General features: G+C 35.4%; 1 protein-coding gene and 2 long non-coding RNA genes across 12 annotated transcripts in view; 2 read left to right on the top strand and 1 right to left on the bottom strand.

Annotated features, from left to right (window-relative positions):
* LOC129144769 (uncharacterized) overlaps window positions 1-4,272 on the top strand; it is a 48,285-nt gene extending 44,013 nt beyond the window's left edge. The window contains exon 4 of the long non-coding RNA XR_008549333.1: window positions 4,165-4,272. This is a non-coding gene — a long non-coding RNA (uncharacterized LOC129144769). The remainder of the gene's footprint in view (window positions 1-4,164) is intronic.
* Window positions 1-17,658, bottom strand: part of IQCH (IQ motif containing H) — a 207,870-nt gene that overhangs the window by 148,489 nt on the left and 41,723 nt on the right. The window contains exon 6 of one of the 10 annotated variants that reach the window (XR_005123663.2): window positions 13,239-13,441. The exons of 8 other annotated variants lie outside the window; for them this stretch is intronic. The gene's annotated coding sequence lies outside the window, so the exon portion shown is untranslated. Of the gene's footprint in view, window positions 1-13,238; window positions 13,442-17,658 lie in introns of those variants that run through there. One more of the 10 variants, XM_037502784.2, reaches the window with a different exon arrangement.
* Window positions 6,985-13,019, top strand: LOC129144770 (uncharacterized). The gene is made up of 3 exons (XR_008549334.1): window positions 6,985-7,015; window positions 8,948-9,077; window positions 12,958-13,019. It is a non-coding gene; the product is annotated as an uncharacterized LOC129144770 (long non-coding RNA).

Genomic DNA, 17,658 nt, shown 5'->3' with positions numbered 1-17,658 from the left:
TTATGAATGGTTTCATTAAGTTTTAATAAAGTAGCAATATCAGTTCCAATTTTATTGCTCATGAGTACCCGGTGCTATTGTCTACTGTCAGGAGTTGGTGTAATTTAAAATAGTTAATTAAATCCAATTAACATGTTGTGATTTCCACTATGCAGAATCCATATAGTAGTTCATAAAGGAACTATTAAGATTTTGTTCAATTTTAATGACTACAATATAAAAGTGCTAAATCTTGACAGAGGAGGTTTTGAATACAGTAAAGTTTTGTAAAGGCACATTTCCCAGGAAATAAATGTTATTTTTGAGGATAAAAACAAAACCTGAGAGAATTTAACGATAAATATACCAGTCAATATTAACAGGTTAAAGGTGAACTCTGAGTAGACTCTTGCAAATTCCAGAAATGGTTAAAGAATGATGTCTAGATCAGTTACAGTAGATGATTACTTTCTCTAAAGCCATAAAATACTTTTATTATAGTTGTGAAATATGAATTGTTTCTATTAAATGGTTTTAGATTTTAAAGATTATATGTATCGCACATAAATCACATTTAATTGTGTAGCCCAAGCACACTATTTTTACCTTTATTATATGAGGTTATGAATTACCTGGGCCCTCTCAGCAGGGAAGATGCAACTGTTTGGTATTTATAGACTGATTTAAATTCTCAAGTCATTTTCCAAACATTAATTAATTTGCATAACTTCCAAGGGAACTAGGTAATGGTGTGCTATTTAACTAATAAAGAAGCAAGACAGAAAGGTTTGTGGATTTGTTCCATGTCACATAGTAAACTCAGTCTACCCAGATTACTCAATTTTAAGGTTAATCTGATTTTACATTAGTGAAATTTGTCGCTGCACTTAGTTGTACCACATTTTATTGCTTATCAAGTTCATGGTAACCTTAAAGAAAAAGAAAGGGAAAGTTTCCTCAAGACTGGGAGGAGAAAATCACTTTGCAAAATAAATAGCTAAGAAAAGTCTGTCTGAACACTGTTACTGGGATCCCCACTACCAGGATGTGGTGCTGAAGGGGAATTATAAACAGCTACCATCTCACCAACACGAACCCTTTGATGATATTTAGTGGAGTCAGTTTAACATGACTATAAGCAGGATTTTTACTGAGAAAGAGTAACTATAAGTGCAATCTGTGTTTCCTTCCAGATGAATGGGAAGGGGAAAAGGAAGTGTGACTGGTCTTGTCTTAACAGGAACATCTCACGCACATGGTATTTTCTGAAACTTGGGTCTCGTGCATCCTCCAGGTCTCTTTGCCTCATCCTCAGCTCTCCTTGCTCCACCTAAACTTTCAGCCATCAGTACCTTCAAGGACCTCCTCCTAGTCAGGGAGCTTGAGTTAATCACCCAAGGGACTATGCTCCAGAGAGGGCACACACAAAGCTGAAGACATCCATTATCAAAAATGGTAGGTTCTCCTCCAGTGTGATTGATAGCAGGGTCAGTGAGGCAAAAGTAAATTGGAGGAAGGAGGAAAGAAAGATTCAACTTAAATAAAATTGTCAAGTACTGTGAATGTGTAAAATATAGGTTTGGCAGTTTCGCAGCACAGAGAATAGTTTATCTGGATTTTCTGAAAGCCATTGACAAAGTACACCTGACAACCTGCTCTTGAAAGCCCAAGTAGTAGGATCAAACAGAAAAAACAATGTAAAGTATGACACAGAGGAGAGGCCAGAAGGCAGATGATATCAGGATTCTGTTAGGTAGTCAACAGTTCATAAGGTTGGTTTCTTTAATTCTTTAAATTGTACCAACCCCAATAATGTAAAAGCCAGACCCAAAGACTATGCTAAAAAGATAGTGAGGGTGTGTGTGTGTGTGTGTGTGTGTGTGTGTGTGTGTGTGTGTGTGTAGGGGACATGAAACATCAACCCATTCTGCTGCCACATTCCCATGGCAAGGCAGGCTAACCATTTCTGCACTCACAGATTGGTGAGAGGAGTATAACCCTCAGCATTTACTGAGCATTTACTATATAACACTAACTTTCATACAATAAGCATTAAATTTCATGAGCAATGGAAAAGCTAAAGGCTATGGGAACGCAGAAGAGGGAGTAATTAACTCTGCCTGCTGGTATCTCAGAAGGTTTTGCAATGACTTTCAACCCTGGCTGTATATTGGAATCACTCAGGGAGCTTTTTAAAAATACCGCTGCCTGGGCTCTGGCCCTGGGCAATTAAACCAGAATAACTGGACTGGAGCCTGGGCCTCAGTATTTTTATAAAACTCCCTAGGTGATTGTGATGTGCAGCCAAGGTTGAGATAGACTGTAGTAAGTGATATTTAAATTGCATCTTAAAGGAAGCATTGAATTATATCACGTGGAGAAGAGGATGCAATTATAGATGGAAAGAAGGGCGGCAGCAAAGTAAAATAGTTCCCCAATGCAGGAAGATTTCATCAAAGGTAAGGGGCTCTTTATGGCTGGAGTATGAAGTGTGTATTGAAAGAGTAGGGTGAGGATGCACTGGAGAGGCAGGTTGAGGTTAATGCAAATTAAAGAAGCTTTCTGATTATGTTGATTGCCTAACAGAAGTCGAATATTGCTCTTCTGATTTCTCCTTTATGTCATGCTTTATATTTTATGCTAGAAACATGCTTTTTAGCTTGTATAATATGATATGAAATATCATATTATAAATAAAGCAATATCCTTGATATCTGATACTTCATCGCTGTTTCCAAAACTGTTGCTTTATGCCTAAACTTTCTATAAGAGCTCAAAATTTTTTCAAATTAAAAAAAAAGGAAAAGCTTGAAGAAGAAAACAGCAATCATACTCCTGTCAGGCAGAATTAATCATTGCAAATGTATTGGTATATTTGCTTTCAGTGTTTTCCAATGGAAAAACCATTCTGTTTTAGTATTCTGGTAAAAATGTTATGTACTCATTATAAAGATTCCAAATAATGCAGAAAAACACATAGATGAAAGTTTAAGAAACCATACCAAATGTCATTAGGTTATTTATTATCCCTGACGTCTCTGGAGTGATTGATATCTTGTTTTATAAAAATAAGATTTATATTACGTTATTAAACCTAATTTGACATGAATCTAATAGGAGGGTAAAGGGAATTAAACTCAACAAATTATTAAACCTAAAATAAATAGTTCTTTGCCACAAGATTCTTGTGAGTTAAAAAAGATTATTCTGCAAGGGTTGGTAAATATTTTCTTAAAGCCCAGATACTAAATATTTTAGGCTGTTCAAGTCGGTTATTATAGCTGGTAAGTGATAAAAACAATATGTAAACAAATAAATGGGTGAAGCTGTGCTCCAAAGAAACTTTGTTTACAAAAGCATGCAGTTAGCCCTTGAGCAGTAGTTTGTGGGCCCTGCTGCATAGTTAAATAAATGATTATGAAAAACATTAAGTTTTTTTAAAGCATGTTTTGTGTTGGATAACATATCCTAGCTTCAAAAGCCTAGAACATTAGAACTTACTTGCTACACCCATCTCCTGTCTCTTATTTCCCAATTTTTAAATTATATTATTATTTTTACATTGTCCAGATTTACAATATTCACATTCTATTTTGAAACAATAATTGCTATGTTTAGTATCAATTCTACATGTAAACAGATCCAAAGTACATCAACAGTCCTTTTGTCATAATTTCTCTGTACATGAGTTCTTTATTTTCATTGATTTCTTAATTGACTGGGTTTGGATATCAAGCATAATTTACTTCCCTCAGCCTTTATACTTGACTTACATCAGGATCATCCTCTCTTTTAACATTGTAGACTGTACTATTGTCTTCTACAATGAATATTGTGAAATGTGAGCCAGTCAGACTTTTTGCCCCTGTAGGTGATTTTTCTTTCTGCCAGGGTGTCTGAAATAGTCTGCATCTTTAAGTTTGGTGTTTAACTAGGAAATACCTCTATGTTAAATTTTCTAAATCAAATTTTCCTAGAATTCAGTGTTTTCTTTCTACCTGCAGATATAGTTCTTTTTTACTCTATAGTGGGAAATGTTCATACATCATATCACTGAATATATCTTCTCTTTTAATTGCTGGATTCTCTGTTTCAGGGTTAACAAGTATCCTTAAAATTTAAATGTTGGTTCATCTTTATATTTCATATTGTGGTAGTTACTCATTTTCTCCTGATTTCTTTTAGAAAGGCACACCTTGAGTTTTAGCTGAACACATGGCTATCCAGCTAAAGACTACATTTCCCAGCATCTCCTTTGGCTAAACATGGACACGTGACTAAACTCAGGCCAGTAAGAGGTGAGTAGAAGTGGAATGTGTAACCACTGGGTCATCTTCTTAAGAGAGATTGCCCTGAATGATCTTTATCCCGATGGGCTGAAACATGTGTATGGAGAAGAGTTAGCTTTGATCATAAGAATGGCAACATCCTAGGACCACAGGAATGAGAAGATGGAGTATCCAGATAGAAGGAAACATCTTAGATGACTTCATGGAGCACAGCTGCCCTGCCAGCCTTGGACTTCTCCCCAGTGGACTGTTTTGTGAGTGGAAAATAATTTGTCTAAGGCATTATATTTTGGATTTATTTTTATAGAGTTTAGCCTGTAACAAACTAATATGTATATTTACTAAATTCTAGTCAATTTCCTTTATCTTTTTCCTCTGCATTTACTTACTTACAGTCTTCTTCCATGGCAGTATTTCAGTATTCAGCAGTATCTATTTTTCTATTTATAGTTTATTTATAGTTTCATAAAGTATTTTGGTATTTAGTTTGTTTACTTATGTCTGCAACCTCCTTTTTTAGCTCATCCTACGTTATCATCTCATGTTCCTGTAAAGCTTTACTATAACATGGAGAAACTTTGAGAAAATTCCTTATAATTTCTCTCTTCCTCTCTCCCTCCCCCTTTTGTTACCTGTAGGCAAAATACTGAATATGTATAATGAATTGCTATGGTGACCATAGTATTATTTTGTTTTCCCTTGCATGTACTTGGGCAGCTCTGTCCAGCTATTCTTCTTGCTCTGATATATCTCCTTGCCCATTATTCAGTACTAGGATGTTTTCTCTACCATGAAAATTGGGTATTCTGGCTTCCTTCATCTTTCTGTCACTGAAGGGCTAGGGTGGGGCAAACCTCCATTTTAGGATGCATGCAGTCTTTGTTAAACTCTGTAGGTTCTCCTCTCCTGAGATTGGTGAATACCCTATATCAGGGTGAGGGTGAGGCTATCCCTCCCCAAGAGCTTTGGAACACTGCAGTGGAGTGCTAAAGACTTCACTTCTCCCAGACACATTATTTACTTCCAATTTTATTTGTTTCTTCCAAGTCTCCCTGCTAAAAGAGAAAAAAGATAAAGATGCTTGCTTGGTTGACTTCCTTCCAGATTTTGTAGTTCTTTTGAGAATCCCAGTATTTTGATAGTATATTGAAATGTTTCTGAGAGTTTAGAGGAGTTAGGATTAGAGCTAAGCTGCAGCCCTCTACTCTGCTCCAGAATCTTCTGATCCATGAATTTTTAAAAAATTTATGTGCATCCTACATGACCATATTCAGAAAACTTGACTCAATACTGTCCCACATATTATGGATGGAGAAAGTAAAGATCAGGAAGGAAAATTCTTAGAGTATAAATCTAATTAAAATGCAGGTCACTGATGGATGGACCTTGAATCTTTATAGCCAAACACAGCTCAAGTCATCAACTCTACCTTCATATCCTCAGACTAAAACCCTGTGTATCCCCTTTCTGCCTCCTTTCCAAGTATGATTTAATGTAGTTACAATAGGAGTCTTCCTTTCTCTCAGACTAAGGTTTACCAGTATTCTTTGGAATTGGAAGAAACAGTACCCCCACCCCGGACCCCCAGAGAGGCATCTATAACATAAAAGCAAACATCCTGGAGTTGGAGCACTGGATTTTAGTTCTAGCTCTATCTTTAATTAGTAGTGTGCAGGGGCTAAGTCATTTAACTTCTCTAAGTCTCAATTTTATCCTTTGTAAAACAGGGCTATTATTATCTGTAGGACAGCTGAATTTTATGTAAAAATCTGTTCCTGAAAGCATTTCATTATTCTAAACTTACATAATTCAAGACAGGCAGACAAAGAATGGCAGGTATAGCATGGTATAGAATGGCAGGTATGGCTGGCCTTTAATGTGCGAATGTCAGAAACTATGTTTCCCAGCCTTCCTTGTAGCTTCCTATGTCTTTGTGACAAGGTTTCTGGCCAGTGATATAGAAATCATAGTGATTCTACTTGGCTGGAATACAGACATAATGGTAAGAGCACAGCGGCCATCTTGGATCACAAGATTAAAAATTCTCTGTTCAAGAGGACAGATCAATAAGATACAAAGTGTGTAGGTACCTGACATTGTAGAATTGCCTTATCAGTCACAAAGAATTTATGCTCAAACTGTGATGTATAGGCTTCACAACAGAACAGTGTGCAGAAGAAAGGGTAGTGAACTTGGAGATCAACATATATTATCAAATCTGAAGAACATAAAGGAAAAATATTTTGAAAAGATTACATTTTCAGTGATTGTATAATTTATAATTGAAGTCCCAGAAGAGTGAGAGAAATATGGAAAAAGATATTTAAAGAAATAATGACCAAAATGTTACCCAATTTTATGCAAAATATAAATTTATAGATCCTAGAAGCTCAGTGAAGCCCAGGCAGGATAAACTTGAAGAAAACCACTCAGGATCATATCTTAAACAAATATCAGGTGGACAAAAACAATGAGAAAATATTGAAAACAATCAGATAAAAAAAAGTCCCATTACATCCAGAAGATCAGTGAACTACATGATGACTGATTTCTCATCAGAAAAATGGACCTTTAAAGCACGAATAAGAAGAAACCTAGTTACCTAAATTTCTTTATCAAGGCAATGTGAAGACTTTTTTTGACAAAAGAAGATAATGTATTGCCAACAGACGAATTACCAGAAATGCTTAAAGAAAATTCTTTAGGCTGACTGAAAATAATGCAAGATGAAAACTCAGATGTCAATGGTAAATATAAAAAACTACATATTTTTCTTAATTTTTCTCAAAGATAACTGATGGCTTAGTGCCAAAAAATTGTAACTTATTATATAGTTTATAATATATATAAATTGTAGACAACAATTATCACAGAGGTTGTGGAAGTAAATGGAGTTCTATAGTCTTAAGTTTCTTACATTTCTTGTGAACTGGTGCATTAACTCAATGAAATTCTAGTAAGTTAAGGATGCACATTGTAATCCCTAGAGCAACCATTAAAAATAATAAAAATGTGTAGCTTAAAATGGAATATTAAAATCTTTTTAAAATATCATGTAACCCTAGATGAGGCAGAAAAAAGAGAGAGAAATTATCGGGACAAATAGGAAACACAAAGAAAAAAAAAGTTGTCCTAAATCAAACCATGTCAACAATAAACATTAATGGAAGCGAACTAAACACTCTAATTAAAAAGCAGAGATAAATTAAAGGGTCAATTAGGCAAGAAAACGTAGCAATCATAAACATGAATGCCTTTAGCAACATTCTACGAAAAAAATTATCAGAACTAAAGGAAGAAATAGACAAATATTCCATCAGAATTGATTTTAAAACCCATTTCTAAGTAATTTGTAGAACAGCAGATTTTAAAAATTAGCAAGGATCTAGAAGATCTGAACAGCACCATCAGCCACCTTAACCTAATAGGTATTTATAGAACACTATAACCAACTGTAAGATACATTTTCTTTTCAAATAACACATGTATCATTCACCAAAATATACCCTGAGTCATAAAATAAAGTCTCAATTGCAAAAGATTTAAATCTTACAGAGCATGTTCTGTGACCCCAGTGGAATTAAATTAGAATTCAATAACAAGAAAAAATTTAAAAACACAAATATTTAGAAATGACAACAAACTCCTAAGTAACCCATGAGTTAAAGAAATAAAATCACTAGGGGAATCTGAACTGAATGATTTGAACAGAATGATAATGAAAATACGAGTTGCAAAACTTTGTGGGATGCAGCTGAAACATTTTATAGAGGAGAATGTATTGGTCTAAATGCCTTATAGAAAATAATTGATCTAAATCTAAAATAATTGATCTAAATGTCTACCTTAAGAAGCTTTTAAAAAGAGTAAAATAAACAAAATAACTAGAACGAAGAGAATAAAGAATATAACCCCCCCACCAGAGTGATCAAGAGAAAGAGAAATTATAAATTACCAACAGAAATAAAAGAAAATATTTAACTACATTTCAAATAAATGTTAAAATGATAATAAGGGAATAATTTGACTGCATTTTTTGACCAATAAATGCAACAACTTAGATGAAAAGAAAAAAAAAAAACATATAGCCTACAAAAGGTCACAGAAGAAACAGAGAATCTGAAGAGCACTGTATCTTTTAAATGGAATGGCCAAGGCACAAAGTGGAATTACACAAAGATCAGTAAAGATGAGGCATTAGAAATAAGAAAGGAAATATGTTTATGAAAAGAAAGTCAAATGTAAAGCCTATAGGAATAACATTGTATAGAAACATAAATTAAAAAATGAGGATTTGAAAACTGTAAGTTAGAAATGCACCAGTATTTCCTAATTTTATGGAGCCACAAAACTCTCCTTTATAACATCCCAAGAAACAGACATGTTTTAGAATACATTCTAAATGTATTCTTTAGAATACATTCTTTAGAATACATTTTGGGGAAAAAATTGATCTAAGGAGTATTACATAGCTAACAATTACATTATTATAATTTGTTAATATTAGACCATTCTGTAAAGTTAAAAGATACATGATAATTTGGGTTTACATAAAACTCTTTTCAATTCTGAACACAGTAGTCTCAGAATTTTTTTGATGGAGTCAGGCTGACAAGTAGTAATCTAATTATTTCTTCTTACATTTTTTTCCCTCCGTATATTTACTTGTGGTATTCCAGTCAACATCTAAAAATTCTGGAAAAATAATCACTAGGGAATAATGAAGTACTGACCAATTTACCCACATCATTCCATCCCGGACAAGAAGGAATAAAACAAGTTGTTTTCGCTTGTGATGTTTGAATACTGGTGAGTATCATAGCACATTCCCATTTAAACATCATCACAAGACATGGAAAAAGGAAGAGCAACTAGAGCACCTAGACTTTCTTGTGTAAACTTAGGGTTATATATTACAAACTGTTGCTTAGACAGAATCTACTGTCTTAACCTTTACTTAGGATACATGAGAGAAATGAGTTTAAATGGTACTTTCAGTTACAATCTCAGAAAGACTTTGTGAATGAGTTTATTGTTTATTATAATTATTTTTGCTATTGCTATTTATTCCCTTATTATAGAACAGCATGCCAGTCTCTAGGCATTTTTGCTTAAATACTGGCTAGGGTCACAAGTGAAATGAAGTTTGGTCCTCATTTACCTCATACCAGCAGTTGGGTTGGCATGCAGCAGCAGAACTGCTGGGGCTCTTTTTATTTAATTTGGCATCCCTTCCTGAGCAGTATTGAGACTTTTACTTCAATGGCTCCACTGGGCTTTGCCATAATTTCTATGCTGTATCAGTAAAGTCTACAGAAGGGATGCCTAAGCAACCTGAAAGAAGGCTAGGAGCACTGAGAGTTCAAGTAGTTTTGCTTAATTTTATGAAGGAATTAACCCCAAATATAAATGAAGCCCATTTAAAAAAATACGCTACTCACTTAGTCAAGAAACTGATTTGTAAGCAGCATTACATCATGTTACTATCATATGTGTGTGTCAGTGTTTTCGCCCTTTTGTACAATTTCTCTTGGAATAATTTTCCTACGCTAAATCAGACTATCAAAAGAAAATATAGGTCAAATTCTGTTTGAATTATATGACTTGGTCAAATTTCAGAACCTCTATGATCCTGAGTTTCCTATCTATAAATTAGGGGTGATAAACTCTCTGTCATGCTTTGAGTATTAAAAGTGATAACACACATAATAGGTACTCAACAAATGTGTACATGGAAAATAAAACTCATTCATACCAAATATGAATTGTATTTCCACAATCAGAGGAAAAAAACAGTTTCACCTGGTCTGCTTTTCTGTTTAACATGTCATGTGTTAGTGATCATAAATGGGAAAGGAAAGGAACCATGGGAAATGGGTTTTTCTCAGAATTATGAATTGTCAGAACTGGAAGAGCTCTTAGAGATGATTTTGATTCAATGCCTCAAATTTACGAATGTTCCAAGGCCCAAGCAATTTTTGATTTGCCCAAAAATTGCATAGAAGTTAATGACAGATCCAGGCATGAAGTCCAAGATAAACATGGACTTTTTTTGAAATGAGGAGTATTAGCATGTATGAAGTTACAGTGTTGTCAGTAAAGCTTCTTTAGAGTAATTTGAAAAATTGTTCTCTTTTTATGTTTTCTTTTTCTAACTTTTACCTTAATCCACCTGTAGTTTTCTTTGGTGTAGAATGTTAGGTTAAGATCTGACTTAATCTGGGCCTCCCTGGTGGCGCAGCAGGTTGAGTGCAGCGCTGTGAAGCTGTCTGCAGCCTCTGCAGTGTGGGTTCGATTCCCAGCTGGCCAGGGAAAAACCCACGTGGCGTGGCAGACCTCTTCTGCCTCGCCCCTGCTCCCCTCAGCAGTGTTTTTGGTCCATCTGCCTGTTCTGCTCCCTGCTCTCTCTGGTGAATTCTCTCACCCTCCTGTACTCCAGTTCTTGTATAAATAAAATAAGTCTTAAAAAAAAAAGATTTGACTTAATCTTCCCCCAAATGATCCAACAGCATTCATCTAACAAGGCTTCCCTTTCCGCCGACTTACAGTGCCACCTTTATTAATTCCAAGTTATTTTTTATACTAAGGTCAACATCAAAGCTCCATTTTTTTATTCCATTGATCTGTGTTAATTTTTCTACCTATAGAATGCCATTATAATGATTGTAATTATATGAAATTTTTTATATGAAATGTTTTAATGAATAGTAGGAATGAGTAGTAGGAAAGGTTAACCTTCATTAACCTTTAGGAAAACAATAAAGCCTTTGCCCATTTATTTTTCATGATAATGCATATTGGCAGATTGAAAAGAATTAATATTCCACACAAACCAAATAAAATCCATAAGAATTTTGATTGAAATTACAGTAGATATAAAAATTAGTTTGGGCCTTTTTATCAGTTTTGGTAAATTCTTCTTATCTCTATTAAGAATTTCTTGGAAAGTTACACCCTTCCTATTTAACTTAGGGAATGTTTACATAACTGACTCTAAATATTTCAAGAGAAAATCAATAGTGCTTACTATACATCTTTTCTCCAGGGGAAAAAATAGTGCTTTCTCAGTCCTTATTGTACTTTTTATTTTTGCACATCAATTTATTTTTATTTTTAATGATTTATTTTTATTTATTTATGCATACAAGAATTGGAGTGTAGGCCAGTGGTACAGGGGGCAAAGGGAGTGAGAGATTCACAAGGGAAAGAGTGGGGAGCAGAACAGGCAGATTTAATGAAATACACTGTTAAGAGGTGCAGTGGGCAAGACAGGAGGGGTCTGATGCGCCATGTGTGGGTTAGTTCCCTGGCTGAGATGGAAAGCAGTCTGCAGCAGTGATAGCAGCACATCAATTTAAATGTAAACTAGTATCAGTCTATATTGTCATGTACTTCAGTGTGTGGTGAGTTTATCTCCTTCACTCACTTCTGAAAATCAAGATCTGTTCTAATTATTTCATATCTCACAAAAATGGAAATTACACTTAACAAATTTTTGTTAATGTTTATGCATCTGATGTAAGAATTTTCTCAATAGTCTTCTCTTTTAAGATTGATTAAAGTCTCTCTAAAAACAACAAAAAAGTTTAGTTTGGGAAAAAAATGACATCCTTATTAGAATCAATTTTCCTATTCAGAAATGTCATTTTATTTGTTCAAGTGCTCTTTAACATTGCTCAGTAAACTCAAGGCATAGCATGTAAAAGCTTTAAAAAACATACAATGGTGTCTAGGAAAAAGGAAATTTATTCTACCTGAAGAGATCTGGAAAGGCATTTTTATGGCCAAAAAGAAGAATGTTTTGCAAATGTAGTCAAATGAGGTACAATAATATTTCATGATATAAATAAACTTGACATAGCTTAATTCAATTACTGAGATCCTTAATGAGTTGTTACTCAAAGTCATTAATCTCATGCACACAATCAACAGTACATTTATATTGGATTCTGACCAGTCTGGGCATTATGCTTGATGCTGGAGCTATGCCCTGGAAAAAAAGGGTTTACAGTCTAGCTAGGGAAATTTCCATCTTAAAAGTACTAGCTTTATGCTCCAACCACTATGGAGAGCTGTGTGGGGATTTCTGGACCTACTAAACATAGAGCTTCCATATGACCCAGCATGCAATTTGCAGCAACATGGATGGCGCTGGAAGGGATCATGCTCAGTGAAATAAGCCAGAAAGAAAAAGAAAAATACCGGATGGTCTCACTCATAGCAGGAATCTAGAAAACTTAAATAAGGGACCAGGAAAATGAATAACTATAAGAAAGTGAAAATCAAAATCAACAAAAAACTATGAACCAGAGACACTCTATGGGGAGTGAGGGGCGGGGGAGGGGAGGGATTGGGGTCAAAATAAGGGGATTGCAATTGTATGGGGAATATAAAAATAAAATTTATTTTAAAAAAAAGTACTAGCTTTAGAGTGTAGATAACAAATGTTCTTAAAATACAGCAAACAATTGTGTGAGGTGAGAGAAGTGTTAACCTAATTATGGCAATCATTGCATATTATATGCTGTGTATCAAATAACATTATACATTTTAAGCTTATACAATATTACGTGTCAATTATTTCTCAATAAAGTGGATGGGATGGGAGTGCCACCTTCTCTTATTGCTCTAATCCTTGAGTTAATGTAGCCTCTTACTAAGCAGTTTGATCTTTTACTTTTATTCCCAGACCAAGGCAGAGATATTTCTTCATCAAATTCCTTGGTCATCAAGAAAGCAATTTTTGGTTGGATCCCAAATCTACCTTTTGGATGTAAGTCAAAACTCTGAACCTCAAAGTCACTTGGAAGTTGTATAGAATAAGGATTAAGAATGTTAACTTGGAAGTCAGACAGGCTGAGTTTGAATTATGACCCTTTGATCTCTAGTTGTATTACTTAATCACTGTTGCCTCAGTTTCTCCAAATATAAATTGGAAGACTTAACTGGTAGGATTACTGTGAAGATTACCTGAAATAATGTATCACCCAAGAAATTCCCCAGGAATACTTTTCATTATGGACTGGTTTCCTCTCGCTTCTCTTTCTCCTGATGCATCTAGTTTCTTCTAGTCAAGGTTTCTTTCCTCCTCTGGGGAGTACAAGTACTTATATAAGAAGTACAGAGTGGTGACAAGAAAAAGACACCCCTGTTCCCATCTCTTCAGTATTAATCTGGAAAAGTAAATACATGATCAGTGTGATTGGCTCCGTGTAGAAGTTGATTTAAAAAAAATGCAGCCCACATATTGGAATGTCGTCTAATTAGTATTGTTAGAGAAACTAGATTTCAGCTGAAAGAAAGTGGTCTTTTGTAGGGGGAAATTAGTGTGAAGGAAGGCAGTGGTTCATAACACAGGCTCTCAGATAGACCTGGGTTTGAAGTGGATGCTACCATTTACTGATTGTATGGCTTAATTTCTCTCAACTGCAATTTCTTTTTCAGTAAGATGGGGGTAACATCACTCATTTCACTGGGATGAATGTGATCATGATTAGAAAAAGCTCAATATCATACAACATAATCCACACAAACAACTCCAAGCAGATTGTACTACTTATCATAAAAATTTGATTCAGAAAAGTCGAAATTTCTCAGTGTCTACAAAGCACTCATGTCAAGGGTGGTATTCATGTCTCTTTTGGCAGGAGAATCTTCACAAATGGATGCATCCGACTATAAATATGTGACACTGCTCACCATGAAGATCATCCAACTAACTACCCATAGTCAGTTTTCTTGTTCACTAAGTAGTCTTCTAACTGGACATTCTACGTGGCTTTCCAACAAGGATACAATATGCTCATCAGATCAGGCTGACTAGAACATCCAGGTCTGCTCGATCATTAATGTTCTCTTTAGAAAAAAGTGGCATTCCAGTTTATACATCAGTCTTTTGTGAGTTTGGCTGCATCCCACTCTCTTGTGAGAGGAGAAGGCCCAATTAACTTTGACAGAGTCAAATCCCTAATCCTATAAAGTCTAAGGTCATCCCCTGAGTTGCACTGAAGTGAGAGTACTGTAGGAACTTTTAGCTGCAAACTGCTGACCTTGGACTATACAGGGTTTATTAAATTATATAAGCAAACATTTAAAACAGGAGATTTCACCAAAATATGATTATAAGTTTCCAATTTCTTTGTAAAATTCAGACACAAGGCTAGAGCTAAGGCAGCTAGCTACCTCTTATGGGAGGGCTGTCTGTTCAGCATTTCACTGTAGACCTAGTCTTTCCACCCAGTTATTTTACTAAGTTATTACCAGCCCAATCCCAGCAGATTCACTTTCTTAATTCCTGTTCTAAATAAAAACACATTGGACATTTTAACTTCTTGCCATATGAAGGGGAAAGCCAGGAAGAAAAAAGCTTATCCCATAAATACCACTTTATTTTTCTCTCCCAATGATCTTAAATAGGTATGTTTGAAAAAGCACCCATATTTCAGGAATCTCATGGACTAAGGTAGTCTCCTGGCATTTATTTGTATGAGTAGATGGGATCACTGGGGGTTGGTGGGAAGTTGAGATTGGGGGAGGAGGCTGGTAACTGGCAATGAGGAAGGGGGTGATGCGGGGTGGGGAGGCAAGGAGAGGAGAAGGCTAAAAGTGTTAATGCCTCCTATTACCTACCCTTTGCTCTTGCATCCACACTCTTTCCCCTACAAGTCCTGCTTTTGACTAATGTTGGTGAGATGTGGGGCCTAGGGATAGAGTTACAGTAGACTCCTAGATGGCAGGGGTGTATTGAGCATGAGTACAGAAAGTAAGAGGGTTTAAGAGGAAATTACAGCCACCCAACTAGACTGACCAGTTCAGAGTGCCCATTCATATGCAAGGGACAGGGAGTCATATGTAAATGGTCAGGGACAGGTGCTGCCTCTAGGCAGTTTTAGTGAACATCTAAGGAATTCAGGAGATAATGCCATTCAAGAAAACTTTATAGCTAAAGGAAAAGGAAATAAAGTTTAATAACCGGTGAGGATATCAAGGGAGAGAGGTCATTCAGAGAATTCTACAACTGCCCTTCAGTTAGAGCTTCTGAAGAAGTCATCTCATTTCAGAAACTGCCTGCCTTAAACCCTTCTTTTTATGCTCTGGACTGAGATGACACAATCAGATTTCAGTGACCCATTCAAGGCCATCCATCAATTGGCCCCTATACTTCCAACCACATCTTTCGGTTTTTCCCTTCATAAAAATTCGAGAGGATCAGGCAAAGCTCTAAGCCATCCTCCATTACTGTCATTATTCTTCACCTCTGTTTCTGCTTGTTTTGCTTTCAGTGCTTAAAGCATATGCTACTTCTCCTTTCAGCCATGTCCATCAGTTCCTCTAAGGCCTGTTTAAGGTTTGCCTCCATCCATCAGTTACACTGATCACAACTTCATCTCCACAAGTCTCCAAAAAGACATTAATCTGGGAGCCACACAATCAGGACTGTGGCCCAAAGGATGACTGAACAAGCCAATTTGTCTTCTTAGTGTATAGATGAGAAATCCCAGCCTGTAAGGACAGAGTGATGTGCCTATGATGACTTGACTTACTAGAGCAGCAGCAGACACAGGTGAGCACCCATGTCTTCTGACTCTTGTCTTGATCTATGGTTCTTTCCAATAAAGTGTGCATGGCTACTTTCAGATCCCTTAGTTGCCAACCACACAGATTCATTCTGGCTGTCACTGAAAGTAGAAGTGGAAACCAAAAGACTAGATAAATTGGGTATTTGGGGGCATATTGTTCCAACTTTATAGCCTAATGAATAAGATCTCCAAAAAATATCTCCTGGGTTTATATTACACATTCTAATTCAGAGGTTATGCCTTTTTTTTTTTCAAGCGTAGGGTAAACCACTTGAGTCTATGGGTACTTACTTCTAGTCTAGCAAAGAGGTTTTAAAAGGCTAGGAATGTATTCTTGAATTCAAGTACAGTTTAAGGTACAATGGGTTAGGATATTGAAGAACACAGCAATAGTATTTATTCATCTCAAGTACCTCTCAGTAGATAATTAACCTAGGCTAAGAAGAAAACAACTCTATTAGACCCATTTCTCTTGTGGCTAATGCTATTGTGCTCTTTACTGTTGTATTTTCCTTTGCTTCATTTTAAACAGAACACTTAACTATAATATTGCAAGCATTACCACTTCTGTAGCTGTTTCATTTTCCTTCTTGCAATAGAAAAGAAACAGTGGTTTTATGAAAGCATGAAGTTTCTTCTTCTTTTTTTTTTTTTTTACTCAAGAAGATGTAATTCTTAGGAAAAATCTCATGTAAGTCTAGATATTTCCACTTTTTGGCAGGTTTCCTGGACCAACTACTAAGAGGGGATCTTTCCTCTATAAAGAATGAAGGATTTTTAGGCTACTACTCTATTCTAGTATATATACTTTACCCAATACTGGATATTTGTGTGAAAGAATAGTTGTATCATAGACTTCTAACTTTATGTGTGTATATGGGAGTTGGGGATGATCGTGGACTCCATTGACAGTGTGATGAAATCTATGGGCCACTTCTCAGAATAATTTGTTATAAATTCATAAAATAAAATACAGTGGAATCTGATTGTATTGAAACGCAGTTCTAGTCACAGGCCTATTATACCATAAAGCTATCACAGAGCTCACTCAAGCTCCTCCATTTACCTAATTTTTGGCTCTCAGAGTGGAATTTTGAGATTAAAAACACATTATTTTAGTATAGAGATAAAACAAACACCAAAACTCAAGTTCAAAACGCAAGTCACAAAGTGCAAAGGGTCTGGACCATATCAGGGAGTAGGCTAGCTAGTTAGCAAGTGGCTGCTGACCTGGGATGATTCCAGGGCAGTGCAAAACCTCTCTTCCTACATCGCCCAAATCCCTCTTCTCCTTGTCCACTCATGCTTGAAATCCCTTAATAGAGTCTAACTCCTTTGGTTTAATTAAATAGAGGATTTACTCTTGTTAAAAAGCAAAAACCCTAGGGAGAGGTAATACTCTATGCCAAAGATTTTCAAATTTATTTTCAGCAGCCTAAAATATGCAACCTTAAATTGAATGCTGATATGTAAATAAATGTAAATTTTAAGACTTTAGTGTGGTTTAATATGTTGAATTATATATAAATAATACGAGTTTATATATATAACTTACATATACTTTCATGTATTTATATATAAATCAACACTGAAAATGATGAGACTATTTTGATGAAGGCAAATTATGAACTCCAGAATTATAGGTAATAACTGCAGTCATACACCCATGACAGCATACAATTTATTTCTGTTATTTTGCCAACACAAGATGGAGAAAATTTTGATGTAAACAGATAATTTCGAATAGCTTACAACCTCAGGATTTCTTCAACTAAAAAGATCCAGAAGGCCTAAAGAATAGTACGACTTTT

This window comes from Talpa occidentalis, unplaced genomic scaffold (genome assembly GCF_014898055.3).
Source record: "Talpa occidentalis isolate TD23 unplaced genomic scaffold, MPIMG_talOcc4v2.1 talOcc4.11, whole genome shotgun sequence".
NCBI lineage: Eukaryota > Metazoa > Chordata > Mammalia > Eulipotyphla > Talpidae > Talpa > Talpa occidentalis.
The sequence above is the reverse complement of the archived record's forward strand: the minus strand, read 5'-3'. Positions and strand labels throughout refer to the sequence as shown.